Source organism: Seriola lalandi, unplaced genomic scaffold (genome assembly GCF_002814215.2).
Source record: "Seriola lalandi dorsalis isolate HSWRI2012SDOR001 ecotype SW California unplaced genomic scaffold, Sedor1 jcf7180002052274, whole genome shotgun sequence".
Taxonomy (NCBI): Eukaryota; Metazoa; Chordata; class Actinopteri; order Carangiformes; family Carangidae; genus Seriola; species Seriola lalandi.
Genome location: NW_019522827.1, coordinates 4,116,241 through 4,130,351, shown reverse-complemented (window position 1 = coordinate 4,130,351; position 14,111 = coordinate 4,116,241). Strand labels below are relative to the sequence as shown.

The following is a 14,111-nucleotide window of genomic DNA, read 5'->3' as shown; positions in this document are numbered from 1 at the left end:
CTCCTTATTGACTTTATTAAATTGAAATATATAATGGCCAAAAGTTTATGTGATTTCAAATGAAATGTACATGTTTTTTTGGGGAGTTAGCCGGACTATAACTGCAGCCTGAGACTCACACAGAAGTCACTGATAGGAGGAAATCACTCACCTTTTACTGTATAGTTGATCAGGTCAAGTCAGTTTAACTCCACAATGAAACTAAAGGAGTGGTGTCCAGCCATGCTGCTAACAATCCCACAATGCAAAGCTCTGCATTTTATAGATGTTAAAATTACAGCTGTGCGACTCAACAGCTGTCAGTGATGATACAAAATGGTGATGATAAGTAAATGTAAAAATCTTTTCCGCAAATGCACAAACCTAAATGTCTCATGCAGATCTGTTTTTCACGGAGGTTGATTTGCAACAACAAACTATGAAACTCACTTTACAAGCTGTGACTCTTTACTGAGATTAGGTCTCAATACAACATAACTAGTGTTTTCAGTGGTTTCAACACGGTAATCTTGAGCTTTCAGTTTCACTCTTTTTAACTTTTTAACTTTTTAACGCTTGTGGATTTCTCTCATATGTGCATCTTTCCTAGATTACTCACTAAAAATAATAAATACAATAATAATACATTTCATTTATAGGCACCTTTCAAGGCACTGAAGGACACTGTACAACAGAAATGAAAAACACGGTAGCAACAGACAGGAATCCAACATGGCATAAAACACTAAATAAGCTCCAATAAATATAATTGCATAAAATAAATATGAGTGCATGGAAAGTTACCGTGTTGCACTTTCTACAGAGATTTGAAAGGAATTTGAGGAACGAAGCTAATCTGACAGTTAGTGGATCCAGTTTTCCTTGTCACTGTAATAATTCCACTTCATACGCCTTGTTTAGGTCCGTTTACGATGTGTAATCACTATCACTGAATTCAGTGTGTTTTGTCAAACACTTGTTGCTTCCAGGAACAAAGGCAGTCGGCTGCATAGCTGTGCACACACATGCACAGTGAGGCCATAAGAGATAATAATCTAAGATATAAACAGACCTAAGAGCAGCAGGGAGACATAAAATCTCATACCACCTGCCACGTTCTCAAAATAAAGGACAGATATACACTAGGTGGTTTGCCAATATATTCCAACAATCTGCCGCAACAACACATTAACAGATTCAATAATAGTCTGTTTAACATGAATATCACTCATCTGAAGTTGAGAAGAGTCTCCAAGATCAGTCACATTTGCACGAAACCCTGTTGCTTCTTGATACAAACAGGATGTTGCTATTTGCCGATGTATTCTTGGATTTATTTTGAAGAGCATGGGAGATGAAAGCCGGTGAAAGCACTTGATACTAATGAGCCATCATTAGAGTGAGATAGTCTGACTTGAAGTTCAAAAGCAGGTTAAGTTGATAAAGAAATCCAGATGATTATATTATGTAAGAGGCTGAGTGAGGCCCGCCCGTCTCCTCAGATGTGTTTTGTGTTCATGTATTATCTAACGACTCTGACAATGAAGTTAAAACGCGACACATGGCACTTTGACATTTTCATTTTATCGATGATGGACTGATGCATGTGTCGCCGTCACTGATGAACCACACCTCCATCTGACTGTGACTGATGCTTCAGGACGCAGAGCTGTCGGCTTTGATCTCTGATAAACCGTCTTTGTGACGTTCGCCGCTGCTCACCTCGCCTGTGTTTTAACAGACTGAGAGTGTTTCTGGATGATTTGGTGAGTGGGTGTTCTCTCAGTCAAAGGTCACGTCTATTTAAAGGGTTTTTCCACGTGAAATGTGTTTGAAGTGCAGCGAGGGAGGAGCGCTGCCGGTGCAGTGTGGGGAAACACGGCAAGGTCATTCCCATTCAGAGTGCACTGTACATGTTTAGCAACGTACAGTGAGGTCCATGAGTCTGAGAGCAGCGTCCCATCCCTATTGAGAAAGTGGTCTCATGGGGAGAGAGAGAGAGAGACAGAGAGAGAGAGAGAGAGGGGGGAGAGCAGAGATGTGTGTGTGTGCAGTGTACGTGGGTGAGAGCGCAAAAGCGTGTGTTTGTTTGTCAGATACAGGAACAGCATTAATACCTTGCTATAAAAAGCTTGAACTTTCTAAAATGTTGAATTAAATTAATTTGATGTGGTTTTAATGTCCCACACTCTTCTGTGCATAAAAGTGACTTTTGATCATGTATTATCTACTAGTTTTCATTGACTGGTGTGGTCCAATTTTGACCAATATTTTTAATATCTATACCTCATGGAAGTCAATGATCTTTTTCTTCTTCTTATAAGTTATTATTTTGCAATGAGTAATCCTGCAATCAGTGATAACTGCCATCACAGATACTAACTTACTACTTAGCTTAATAAAAGGTAAATCATTTAGTTCATTGTAAAGGTTTTCGGTTTACAGTAGGGCTGAACGATATGCTTTTTTCTTAGTTTCTTGTGTTGTGTAGTTCTGTTGTCTTTGTTGTGACTGCTTCTTGTTCTCAGGTCTCTTTTGGAAAAGAGATTTTAATCTAAATGAGACTGCCTGATTAAATAAAGATTAAATAAAGCAAATATAAAATGCAAAAAAAGAAATTTTGTGATTATTATGGCAGATATTGTGATTGTGATACGAGTTACAATTTCTGTTGGAACGGTGACTGAAAAAAATCTAAAAATAATGATGATGTGATTGCACCAGACGAACTGCACTGCAATTAGTGCAGTCCATTTTCTATTTAAGCTCAAACTGAAATGGTAAATGGACTGCGCTTACAGTATATAAAGCTTCTCTAGTCTTATCAACCACTGAAAGTGCTTTACAATACTTGCCACATTCACCCATTCACTCACACATCACACCCATACGCATGTACACAATAGGAATTTAGTGTCCTTGGATACTGCAACACGCAGACTGGAGGAACATGGGCTGGAACCACCAGTGGGCCGGTCAGTGGACGACCCGCTCCACCTCTCGAGCCACAGCCGCCCCATTTTTTACTCTGAACAAACATCCCAGCTGCAAAAATCTGGTTTAAAATACGCTGAGGTAGAAGTTAATTTACTTTTCATTAACAAGAACACGGCTACATGTGACCTTTTCCATTTCAAACCTAAAGCTAAGGACGGGTTTCAAACTATAATTGGAAAAATAAAAAAAATCTAAAGCCCCATTAGTTTTTCTCTTCTAGACTAATTGACCCAAACACTGAATCAACTCTACATTTCATCTGGCTTTAGTCCCTGATGGAGAGCCAACTAAATGTGCTCTCTGGGAAGAATGTCATTTAAAATCTCACAGAGCAACACCGGTCACTTCTTTTCACTGATTCGAAAACACACTCACACAAATAGGGATGTACACTCACACACTCACACCCCGCTGCCAAGAACTAAATAACACTTTGGTGCATGGCCCAATGTTTAAATAAACATCACCTAATTGAGTTACACATCGCCATAGCTGCAAAAAGGGGTGTTGATTTGGCTGCAGAGCAGAAGTAGGTTAAAACATTATCAGAGTTGATTTTTGGCGGCGTGCAGAGCGAGCCGCTGGCACAGCAGCCGCGATTATTTAACAGCCACCGAGAGTCCGAAGTGCTCCCTGATGATGCTCAGCCTCCAGCTCTCAACACACACGTGAACTTTAGGCTCAAACATATTTTTACATTAACAAGATTCCCAGAGCAGCTGCAGCTGCTTAATCTCAGTGCCAACAATTAGGCAACTTCTTAATTAGTTTATATTAGTAATATGTTCAATCAGGGGCAATTTTAATGATCAAATTACATTTAAATTACATATCAAGTTAGCAGACCAAACACTTGTTGTTACAGCTTCACAATACGTGATATTTAATTGTTTTTCTCCGATTCACATCACTGTAAATCAGGACTGAATATTTCATCAAAAATATTATAATGGTCATAAATGAAGCATGGTGGTCCCCAGGCCTACAGATCATATTCTGCACATGAAAAGGAACGTGTTTGTTTGGTACAAGACCCAACAGAAATCACATCATCATCATTATTATTTTTAGATTTTTTTCAGTGGAAATGAAATGAGGTTGAAATCGTGACTCATATCACAATCAAAATATATAAATAAACTGCACCAGTCCGTGAAACCTGGCACACAATACATCAAAACTTTTATACACAGAAGCGTGTGGGACATTACAACCACATCTAATCAATTTAATGCAACATCTTACAAAGCTCAAGCAAAACATCTCTCACAGTCGAAGTTAATTCAGCTTATGTTTCAATGAGATTTCATATTTCTCCAGTTACTACATCTTAAAGAGTAACCAGCATGAGTGAAATGTGACTTTCCACCAACATACGACCCACAGCCAGCGCCACAAAATCATATAAACTCACACTGACAGAGCTACTAAGCACCTTACTCTTAACAGTCAAAGCAACATCTGCGAGACACTGTTGCTGTGTTAGTAACTGGCCGTGGACACAGAGCGGCCCTGGCAGCAGCTCAGTGCTGCTGCTGTAACATTAGAGCCCACTTCCACCTTGTTCTGCCACTGGCACTGCAAAAATAAAACATGAAAAGATGCAGGAAGCTTCCACAGAATCATGAAAAGCTGGGAAACACAAAAGCGCAGAGAGTTTTCTGTAATTTTTTCTTTTCTTTTTTTTTTACCTGTGTCCACGCCGTCACTGCTGTGGCTTCATTACTTTTGCTCCTCTCCAAGCTTGTGAATGTGGACGAATGCAGCATGCACTGCACGCTCTTCCTGTCTGTAACAAGGAGGAGGGAGTGCCAGCATGCTAGCTTATAACTGGCCAGGGGGTAAAGAGATGGAATACAATCTGACCACTACAAACACACAAAGTCACACACACACACACATACACACTCTTTGCACACACAGTCACCCTGCCGAATTCCTAGCAGGCCGCTGCTGCCAGTAAATTCCTTCCTCGGCCCATGAGGCAGTGACACATTTGGTTCAGCTGCATGCTGCTGCTGCTGTCACCATCACTTGTTCAGGTTTCACAGCCATCAACGGCCACATCTACCACCTACCCACCCACATCACAAACACAAACAGCCTCGCTCATGTCATTTTCTCACACTCTCCATCTCCATCTCACACTCTCCCCCTTCACTCCCACTCAGGCTGTAAAACATTGAGGCCCCCCCCCCCCTTGTGTGATTAAATCAAAGTGCATACAAGTCCGCAGAGGTTCCATCAGGTTAAGTGGCGAAACCAGACGTATCTGACAGAGTGAGAGCTGAATGTTACCAGTGTGCCCAGCGGCACGGAAATCAGTGTAAAGGCGGTTTTATACATCTGTTATTTCACACTTCAGTTTATCAGGCTGATAAACAAGGCCTGTTTAATACCCATTGTGCCTGGAAAGTGTTGGACACAATTCCCTCTCAGTGGTGACAGCTAAGCTTTTAAGTTACATAAAACTGGTGCTTTATCACAAATTGTGCAAGGCTTTCTAAGTTGTGCCAGGGGAGGTTATTGGAAAAAGCATCACTACTTCAAATTAAGTTTTCCCTTGTGTACATACAACAAGAGTCTTATCACAAAGATGACTAACTAGAGATGCATAAGCAGCCTGCATAATGCACTTTGCTCTTCAGCTCATCACAGACTGGACCCCTGCCTCAGCTTCCACCAATTATTTATCCTTCAGACGGGAACTACAGGTAAAGTGCTACACTGCTACAACAGCAGTGTGTGTGTGACCTCGAGGCCCCAGCAGCTGATGCACAAAGCATCATTATATATCACAGAGCTTTTATGTTGCCAGGCAACCCCCCCCCCCCCCCCCCCCCAATCTCTGGTTTCGACGTGACCCGGTGAAATAAGGAGCATCTCCAGCAGCACAGAGGGGATGAGGTGGGAGTGACGGGGGCAGGCCGGTCGCTGGGCACCGCTGGCAGACAGAGAACAACATGGTGCCAGCAGCAAGGCGAGGCAGGCGCTGACATCACTGGACCCTGCTGCCAAGGCCCAAATGGACACGAGCTCCACATGCCACCTTTCGTACCCTCTACAACAGGTAATTTACTCCTGGATCACAAAGTATTGACATGAGGTATACAGCCGTGTGATAACTGCAAACAACACTGGTAGGAACTATACCAGCTCTAGCATCTGTAGCTGTTTATTATGATGTGTCCAGGTTAAAGAAGAAAGATTCCAACCTACACAGTCCAGATGTTTCAGTACTGAGCTGGGAAGCAGAATAAACAGCGATGACGCAGCATATTAGGGACGTAATTCTGACTCATTCAATATTTAGCAATGTTTCAAATGTTCCTGCAACACCATCTATTATATATAACTATGAGATCAATATACAGTATCAGGCAAACTATTGTTGCATTCCGTTTTCATTTTTAATAAACTCACAATGAGATCTGCCTTAAACATTTATTAGGCACCTGACACGACTCTAATGTTGTTTAGGTTTATGACGTCTTCACGACTAAAGGAAAACAAGTTCCATCACTAATAAAAAGTTTATTAAAATCATGAAACACTTCAGCTACAATTAATATGGATCGATTTGAATTGAATTATACACATTTGGCGAATAAAATCATATCATGGCCATTAGTTGTATTGAGTTTATTACCTTGTAGGTGTATTGTTACACACTCACAAGATATTTAAAATATGTAAAATATTAATATAAGGAAAATGAAATCCACCAGCCTGATTATCCCTCTTTCATAAAACTTTACAATAATATTTATTATCCCTCAAAAACAAAGTTAAACCAGAACATCAGTAGTTTGATACTGATGTAACACAGATGCCCCCCCCCCTCAGTGCGGCTGAAGAGGAGCCTTTCAACAACAACACAAACCAAACTCCAACGCATCGTATGGCGACAAAAAGAGTCCTGGCGCCATATGAGAGGCAGATGCATGTTTTTATAGAACTGCTACACTAACACACGTTATGTTTATTTTCCACGGCATATGTTAAACCTTTTTCTAGCATCAAACACATTTTACTCCACAGTAACTCAACACTGCAGTCGCCTTCAGAAAAGCTGAAAGACAAATGAGCAGAATTTGAAAGTATCTTGAATGACACTTTGAATGTTCTGATAAATATGTTTCCATTTGCCCCCGAGCATCCCCCTTCCCCAAAAATGGATTGAGAAAATGATCAGTATCCATTATTAAAAACGGGTGCAATGGGTGAACAGGCTTGGAGCAAACAGCGCTCATCTGTTGGAATAAGAAATGTTAACAAGCTGGTTTCATTTTCAGCACATGGTTGCAGGAGCAGAAAAGTATGTTGAAAGAGTAAAATATCAGCACATGAAGGCTGCACACGGTTTTCATTTCTGTTTATTTACTACAGATCTCGGTTGTTTTGTTCCAGCTATGAAAGTGCACATATTAATCTTCACATATCAGCAACACATGAGTTTTACGTCTCAAGTTCAGTTTTGCCTAAATCAGAGCTTTGTCCTCCCACTGAATCTCATTTCACAAGCCCTGGATTAAATCATGTGTGTTTTCCAGGTTGAACAGACGTGGTCTCTATCGTCCTCTGCAGTGAACGAGGGGCCTCATTTTTGTTGCTGCGGAAAAAGGTGGGTGCAATAAACAACCAGCTTCTTCTACCACGCTAATGGTTGCCGCGGCCATTAGTGCCATTGCAACCATTAGCTTCAGCCATTAATGGCTTGTTTTTAGTTTTGAGGGACCTGCCTGCTGAACTATTGGATGGATTACCATGAAATTTGGTGCAGACGTTCATGTCACCCTCAGGATGAACTGTGTATAAAATAACGTTTGTGATTCCAATGAATTTTCATCTCGGTTCATCAGGTCAAAATTTGCTTTGTACTATGCCTACATACAGTCTCAGAGCTGCTGGCATGGCTGTGGACTCCGGCTACGCCCACACTGATAAAATGAAAGCGATCTCCACCCGGACGAGCGTTTCAGCTCTGTATCAGAAAAGATGTCTGTCCCTACAATCACACCTGAAAACACACACGCTACACATACAGCACATGACCATTCACGTACACTACATGCATGAGCCAGTGTAAACAGGAATTAGTTGGAGGAAATACTACAAACAAGGAAGAGCAAAAGCAGTTGCAGCGTTAAGGTGCAGAATTGAACTGCACAACAGCAAAGACAACAAGGTCGGTGACGCTTGTAATTCGTTATTCATGTTGTATTCGCCGCTGGTAGTCGAGGCTGATGAGACCCAATCAGGGAGCGACCATGGGAGTCTACGTCATCGTTTCCAAAGGTCTCTGTTTCTGCTCGTCCAGAACACAACACAACGCCAGCGTTTCCAAGAGTCTGTTTTAGGAGCTTGAAAACTCCAGAGTAGTGTGGACGACAGGTGTAAACGTAGCAAAACAGATGCGTTCTAAAACTAAAAATGTGACTCATCACTCCATCCTTAAGGTGTGCAATTAGAAAAAATGTTTTCTAGTTTCGTGCATGACTGAAAAATAGGTCCAAATCCAAGTCCAGGACTAAGACTTACTGTAGGTCTCAAGTCTCAAAGTTTAACATTAAAACTCCAATTTATCATCCAAAACTGTGGTTGTGACACTAAAGCAGGACAGATGCGGGTAGAGTGACATCTAAAATGAACGGAATGACACACAGTACGCATTTAACGCTTTTATATTACCACATCTGCTGTTGTACTGTTGAGAATAAACCCAGTCTAATTATCCAGACCACTTGCAGGAGCATTTCCTGATAGCTCTACGGAAATCAGATCCCTGCTTGTGCGACACTTGTCCACATTCAAATCAGCTGTGACGTTTTGGCCCCCTGCCTCAGCGCCTGGCTCGCTCTATTTATAGCCGCTCTCCACCCGGGCTGAGGAGCAGAGTGCCTATTAAATGTCTTATTGCAGAGATAATGAAAATATTTTGCATTAGCATAAACAGGAATGGCAGCGGAATGGAGCAATGTGATTGGGGAGAGCATGCAGAAGAGTGAACAATGCTTAGGCTCATTACGAAAGTGCCTGCACCGACTAAAAAAGAAAAAAAATCAGCCTTCACACGGCGGTTTGTGCCTTCACAGCAAATGGGATCCGTTGTGAGAGGGGGGGATTTTGGGAGGCTATTTAGGGGGCACAGAATATGTTGCAAAAGAGGTGCCGTTTATGGGTTTTATAATTACAAACCACTTCTGCGCGAGTCAAACCTTCTCTCAGACAATAAGGCCATCAGTTACCGGGTGAGAGTGAGGACTGTAAAGTAACAGAGGACAAGGATGTAGGACATAAGTGCCAAGTTAACATAATCGACATAGTAACAAGGCATCCCATCCACTGGCTGCTCTTCAGCTGCGCCTGGGCGATGTGGGCGCAGGTCAACATCGAGAGGTAAAGTAGAGGGAAAAACGTGTCAGTGGTGCCGTATCCGTGGCACAAGCGGTTGTTCCGAGCCTCAGAGCTGCTGGATTTCTGCCTACAGTCCTCAGGGTTAATAACATAATGTGATACTTCATTGATCCCTGTTGGCAAACTCCCTTTTTGTTTGGACACCTACAGAAAAGCTCTGCTGCAGTGGGCTGGGATTTAGGGGTTTGCTGAAGGGCACCTGATGCAGTTTAATGCTGCAATAAAATCAAACTAAAACTTGAGAATAATTGCTTGAGGCAGCCGGGCTTTATTCTTATTGGCTTTCTCTCTACAGGTAAGACAATAATGTACAGAGTCTTTACCCACAGTAGCAGCTCTGTGAGCACTACACTTTGGCACAATGGTGCTTTGAGCTAAATGACTGCTAACTCACTAGAAGTCTCAACAGCAGCAGAGACTTCAGGAAGAGCTCAGCCCTATCCGCCACCATCACCCTGTGTGACTCCCCCTGTGGACACTGTGGAGTACCTCTGCTTCCTGGGCAACATCCTCACACAGGACCTCAAGTGGGAGACAATGATGGTGCACTTCTACACCGCCAGTCCTCGCCTCCTCCATCACCACCTGCTACGCTGCTGCTGCTGCCAAGGACGAGAGCAGACTGCAGCGTATAATTCACTCACTTCGCTGAGAAGGTGATTGGCTGCAATCTGCCAACCCTCCAGGACCTGGACACCTCCAGGACCGGGACCCTGAGGCGAGCAGTAAAGATTGAAGCTGACCCCTCCCATCACGGACACAAACTTTTTAAGTCACTCCCCTTTGGCGGGAGGCTGCGGTTCATCAGGACCAAAACCTCACGACAAATAAACAAACGAGAGCATCTGCATCGTGTGACACAAAATACATTAAAACACAAGCTATCTTACAAGCCGTGCAGTTTTTATGCATCATTTATGGGGGTTTTTTTATGTTTTGATTTGCGTCCACAGAGCGATCTTTACTTTTGTCTGTTTGTGTTGTTTTCAAATATGGTCCTGACAGGCGTTTTATTTTGGAATCCTGCTGCTCAGGCTGAGGAGGAGATGAACCACGGGGAGGGTCAAGATGTCTGAGGAGTGTTATGCTCGCCAGCCAGGCACCTACCGGTAATGAATTAAAACATTAACTAGCAGCTAACATTGGCGCCTAACCTGTTAGCGAAATGACTTCTTCTTCTACAGCCCTATAAAAAGGCTGGTTCGTTATATAGTGGACTACATGGTGGGCGAGTAGATGTTCCGAACAGGAACTCGATATAATGTTCACCATGTGTTTAGTGTTAGCATTAGCACATTAATTAGCACTAAACACAAAGTAGAGCTGAGGCTGATGGGAATGTCATTCTTCAGGTATTTGCTTCATTTGACAAGTTTCAATTTTGGTGCATGAAAAGTCATCTAAACAAAAAAAAAAGTTTTTACAATTCATTTTGAGAGGAACATGAATGTGCACAAATCCTCCTGTCAATCCATCCAATAGTTAAGATTGTGTAGCATGGCAATACAATAAGGAAACTAAATAGTACCATATTTAAAATATGACCATCATTAAAAGTGAAGAGCTGTTTCTCTTTACTGTGATCTCTCCGGCTGCTGAGCAGCTTGTTACGGACAGAGCAGAAGAAGAAAAGACCACAGAGCCATCAGTCACACTGACAGAGCGACAGGTAGCACTTGCACTGCTGTTGATCTACAGTATCTCGCTCCACCATCTCTCGTCCCGTCTGTCCTGACAGCATGTGGACATGGGAGAACTCCTGTTCAGACAAACATGAGGGATCAGAGTAAACAGAGCTGATGCAAACATGCCGATGACAACAAAAACTGTAACTGTAGAGACAACGGCCTACAACTGATAACCAGATAACATCTCATAGATGATTAAATAGTAAATACATGAATAATTCAATGTGGAGATTAAATATTCATAACAGGAAAAACAAAGGGAACTGACAGAGATACAGCAGTAGTCATATTAAATGTAGATCATATTCAGGGGCTGTTACAGTGCAGGGTTTTTTTTTTTTATACGGTTCTCACAGGAGTTCCCCAAGGAAAAATGAAAGAACTTTTATAGGCTACATTTGCTCTTATGAATAACTGTTATGGAAACCTCAGCAGCATTTTGACTTCCACTGACTAAACACTGACCTTACAAACAGCAAGAATTTATGGATAAAAGATCCTGAAAGTAGCAGTGAAGATCTACTTCCATGACAACTGAGCAAACCTTATCTGAAGATTGAAGACTGAATAATGGAGTGGAAAGTTCTGGAGGAAGATAGTAAGTGGACTTTGAGTTGAGAATCCCAAGATTTACTTTACTAGGCAGACATTTTCATTTCCAGTTTTCATGCTGTACTACACTTACTAGCTACACTAGGCAAGGAGAATATGTTTGTATAGCACATTATCACACAGAGGTCATTCAATGTGCTTAACAGAAGTTAAAGAAGCAGAAAAAATAAAAGTAAAAAGCATAATTAGGCTACAGTATTAAAAACAGATTATAGTGTAGTGTAAGATTAAATGAAGGCAGTGGAGAATAGAGCAGATTTGAGCTGCTTCTTAAAGCCAGTTACAGTTTGGGCAGATGTGATATCCACTGAGAGCTGGTTCCAGCAGTGGGCAGCATAGTGGCTGAATGCCTTTCTGTAATATTTTCAAAATATTACAGCAGATACCATGAGATCCAGCTGACACACTGAAATACTGATGATAGGCACAACCTAATTAACATCTATGACTTCTAAAGTCCAAACGGCACAGAAATGAAATGTGGCCATTCACTTCTGTTGAGACAGATACATTCAATCTTTTTTTTCTCCCACAGAAATCCATATTAACAACAGTCACTGTTTGATTTCAGCCGATATCATCTCCCCAGCTCTCTGCTGTCCATGTCTCCACTGTCAGCTCTCAAATGAAGGAAAACTGCTAAATTAAAAAAAATCACAAATTATTAAGAAAGTAAAAAGAAAAAAAAAAGTATTGTGAAGCTTGTGTGGGTCCCAGCAAGGAAGAGCAGCTTGTGTTCACTCCTCGGGTCCAGAACATGAGCAGGACAAGTATCCTCTAAAACCACGTTAATTAAATCTCTTGTGCCACATGAGTCACTGATGTTGCCCTTCTCTTTGAGGTGATCATATTTTCATTGATTCCAGCAAAATCAACCTTTGTGCCCCTCAAAAGTGCGTCGACAGAACTATTTATAGAGCATCCGGCCAGCTTGGCAGGCTAACGCTACCTCGCAGCCGTAGTCTGCAGCGCACGACCTTTCTTCCCACTCTCTCATTTAGTCCTTTTTTTCTTTCTTTCCCTGCCCTCGTCTGACCACGCTATAATCTTTACATCATTTCCTTTTTTCACATTCCTCAACATCCAGCTTTTAACACTTATTTAAGAATGCTTTTTCAACAAACTCAAACTCTTTTCTTTTTTTTTTTGTCCAATCGCGACAGCTGCTGCCCCACCTCCCTCCACGACACTCCCCAGACGAGACACACGGGTTACAAAGCGGCCCTGACAGTTAATTGCAGCCCCATCAAGTAGCAGGATTGGGATTCTTCAACCCTGATGAGCTGTTCCATCTTGATTGTGTCTGTATTTGGGAGGATGGGGTGGACGGGTGATGGCGGCGGTGGGGGGGGTGGGGTGATGGGGGTGAATTGGTGGTGTAATAGATACGTCCATCACAACCAATCAGACAGCAGACAGAGTGGCGTCCACCTCTGTTGCTACTGGTGATGCTACAAGGCAGAGGCAAACACCCCCCCCCAAAGCCCTCAAGAGACTGCTTCGGGACATTTTGTTGCTATGGCAACATGGAGATATGGCCATCTTTGGCTTTAAATAAGCCCCCACTCTTGTCCGTTGCAATAAATATTGCCAAATAGCGCTGGGATTTTAGAGTGGGCTTTTGCAAAAGAATGAGATTAGAGTGTTTACTGCAAGCAGCACTTCTTCTAAAACTGTGTGCGTCTGTTTGTGTGTGTGTGTGTGTGTGTGTGTGTGTGTGTGTACATACAACAGGAGAGCAGCTTTCAGCCGGACAGAGAGGGAGTCGACACGGAGGCCGACAGCCCGGCATGCTAATGGAAGACAAGTCCACACTGCATTCACATTCAAAACACTTGACAGTGTCCTGTAGAGATTTTGTGTGTGTGCATGTGTGTGTGCGTGTGTGTGTGTGTGTGTGTGTGTGTGTGTGTGTGTGTGTGTGTGTGTGCGTCCAAGTGTTAATGGGAGTCGATTCAAAGCCAGCAGAAAAGACAGAAAGAAAAAAAAGAGGAAAGCAAACAGTTTAACTAATTAACTCAACAACAAATACATGGACACAGAACATGCAGAGCTGTAATGTTACTAAAATACAACAGCTCTCTACTGTCACTATCAAATCATCACAAACATACTCAAAAAATGAGTTAAAAATATCAGACAGAATTCTTTCCAGATGAGCTCTTTCTTATATTTCAGAGTGAACTTGTGATAGTCAATAATACAATATTTTTACAATAGTTTTTGTTCTACATCTTCTAAGGCGTTAAGACGCACATCATCTCAGTTGGGCTGCAACTAATCATTATTTTCATTATTAGTTAATTAGATATTATTTTTAATCATTTGTTCGATAAAATATCATTAAAAAAATGAAAAAGCAGAAAATCCTCCCAATTGATTTGCAGGAACCAGGTAATGGTTGGTATTTTTGCTTGA

At 42.0% G+C, this 14,111-nt stretch overlaps 1 protein-coding gene across 11 annotated transcripts in view; it reads right to left on the bottom strand.

Moving 5' to 3' along the window:
• Positions 1 to 14,111, bottom strand: part of LOC111650336 (pleckstrin homology domain-containing family A member 7-like) — a 162,730-nt gene that overhangs the window by 88,826 nt on the left and 59,793 nt on the right. Inside the window, exon 1 of one of the 11 annotated variants that reach the window (XM_023400212.2) lies at positions 4,668 to 4,686. The exons of the other annotated variants lie outside the window; for them this stretch is intronic. The gene's annotated coding sequence lies outside the window, so the exon portion shown is untranslated. Of the gene's footprint in view, positions 1 to 4,667; positions 4,687 to 14,111 lie in introns of those variants that run through there. 11 annotated transcript variants of the gene reach the window in all.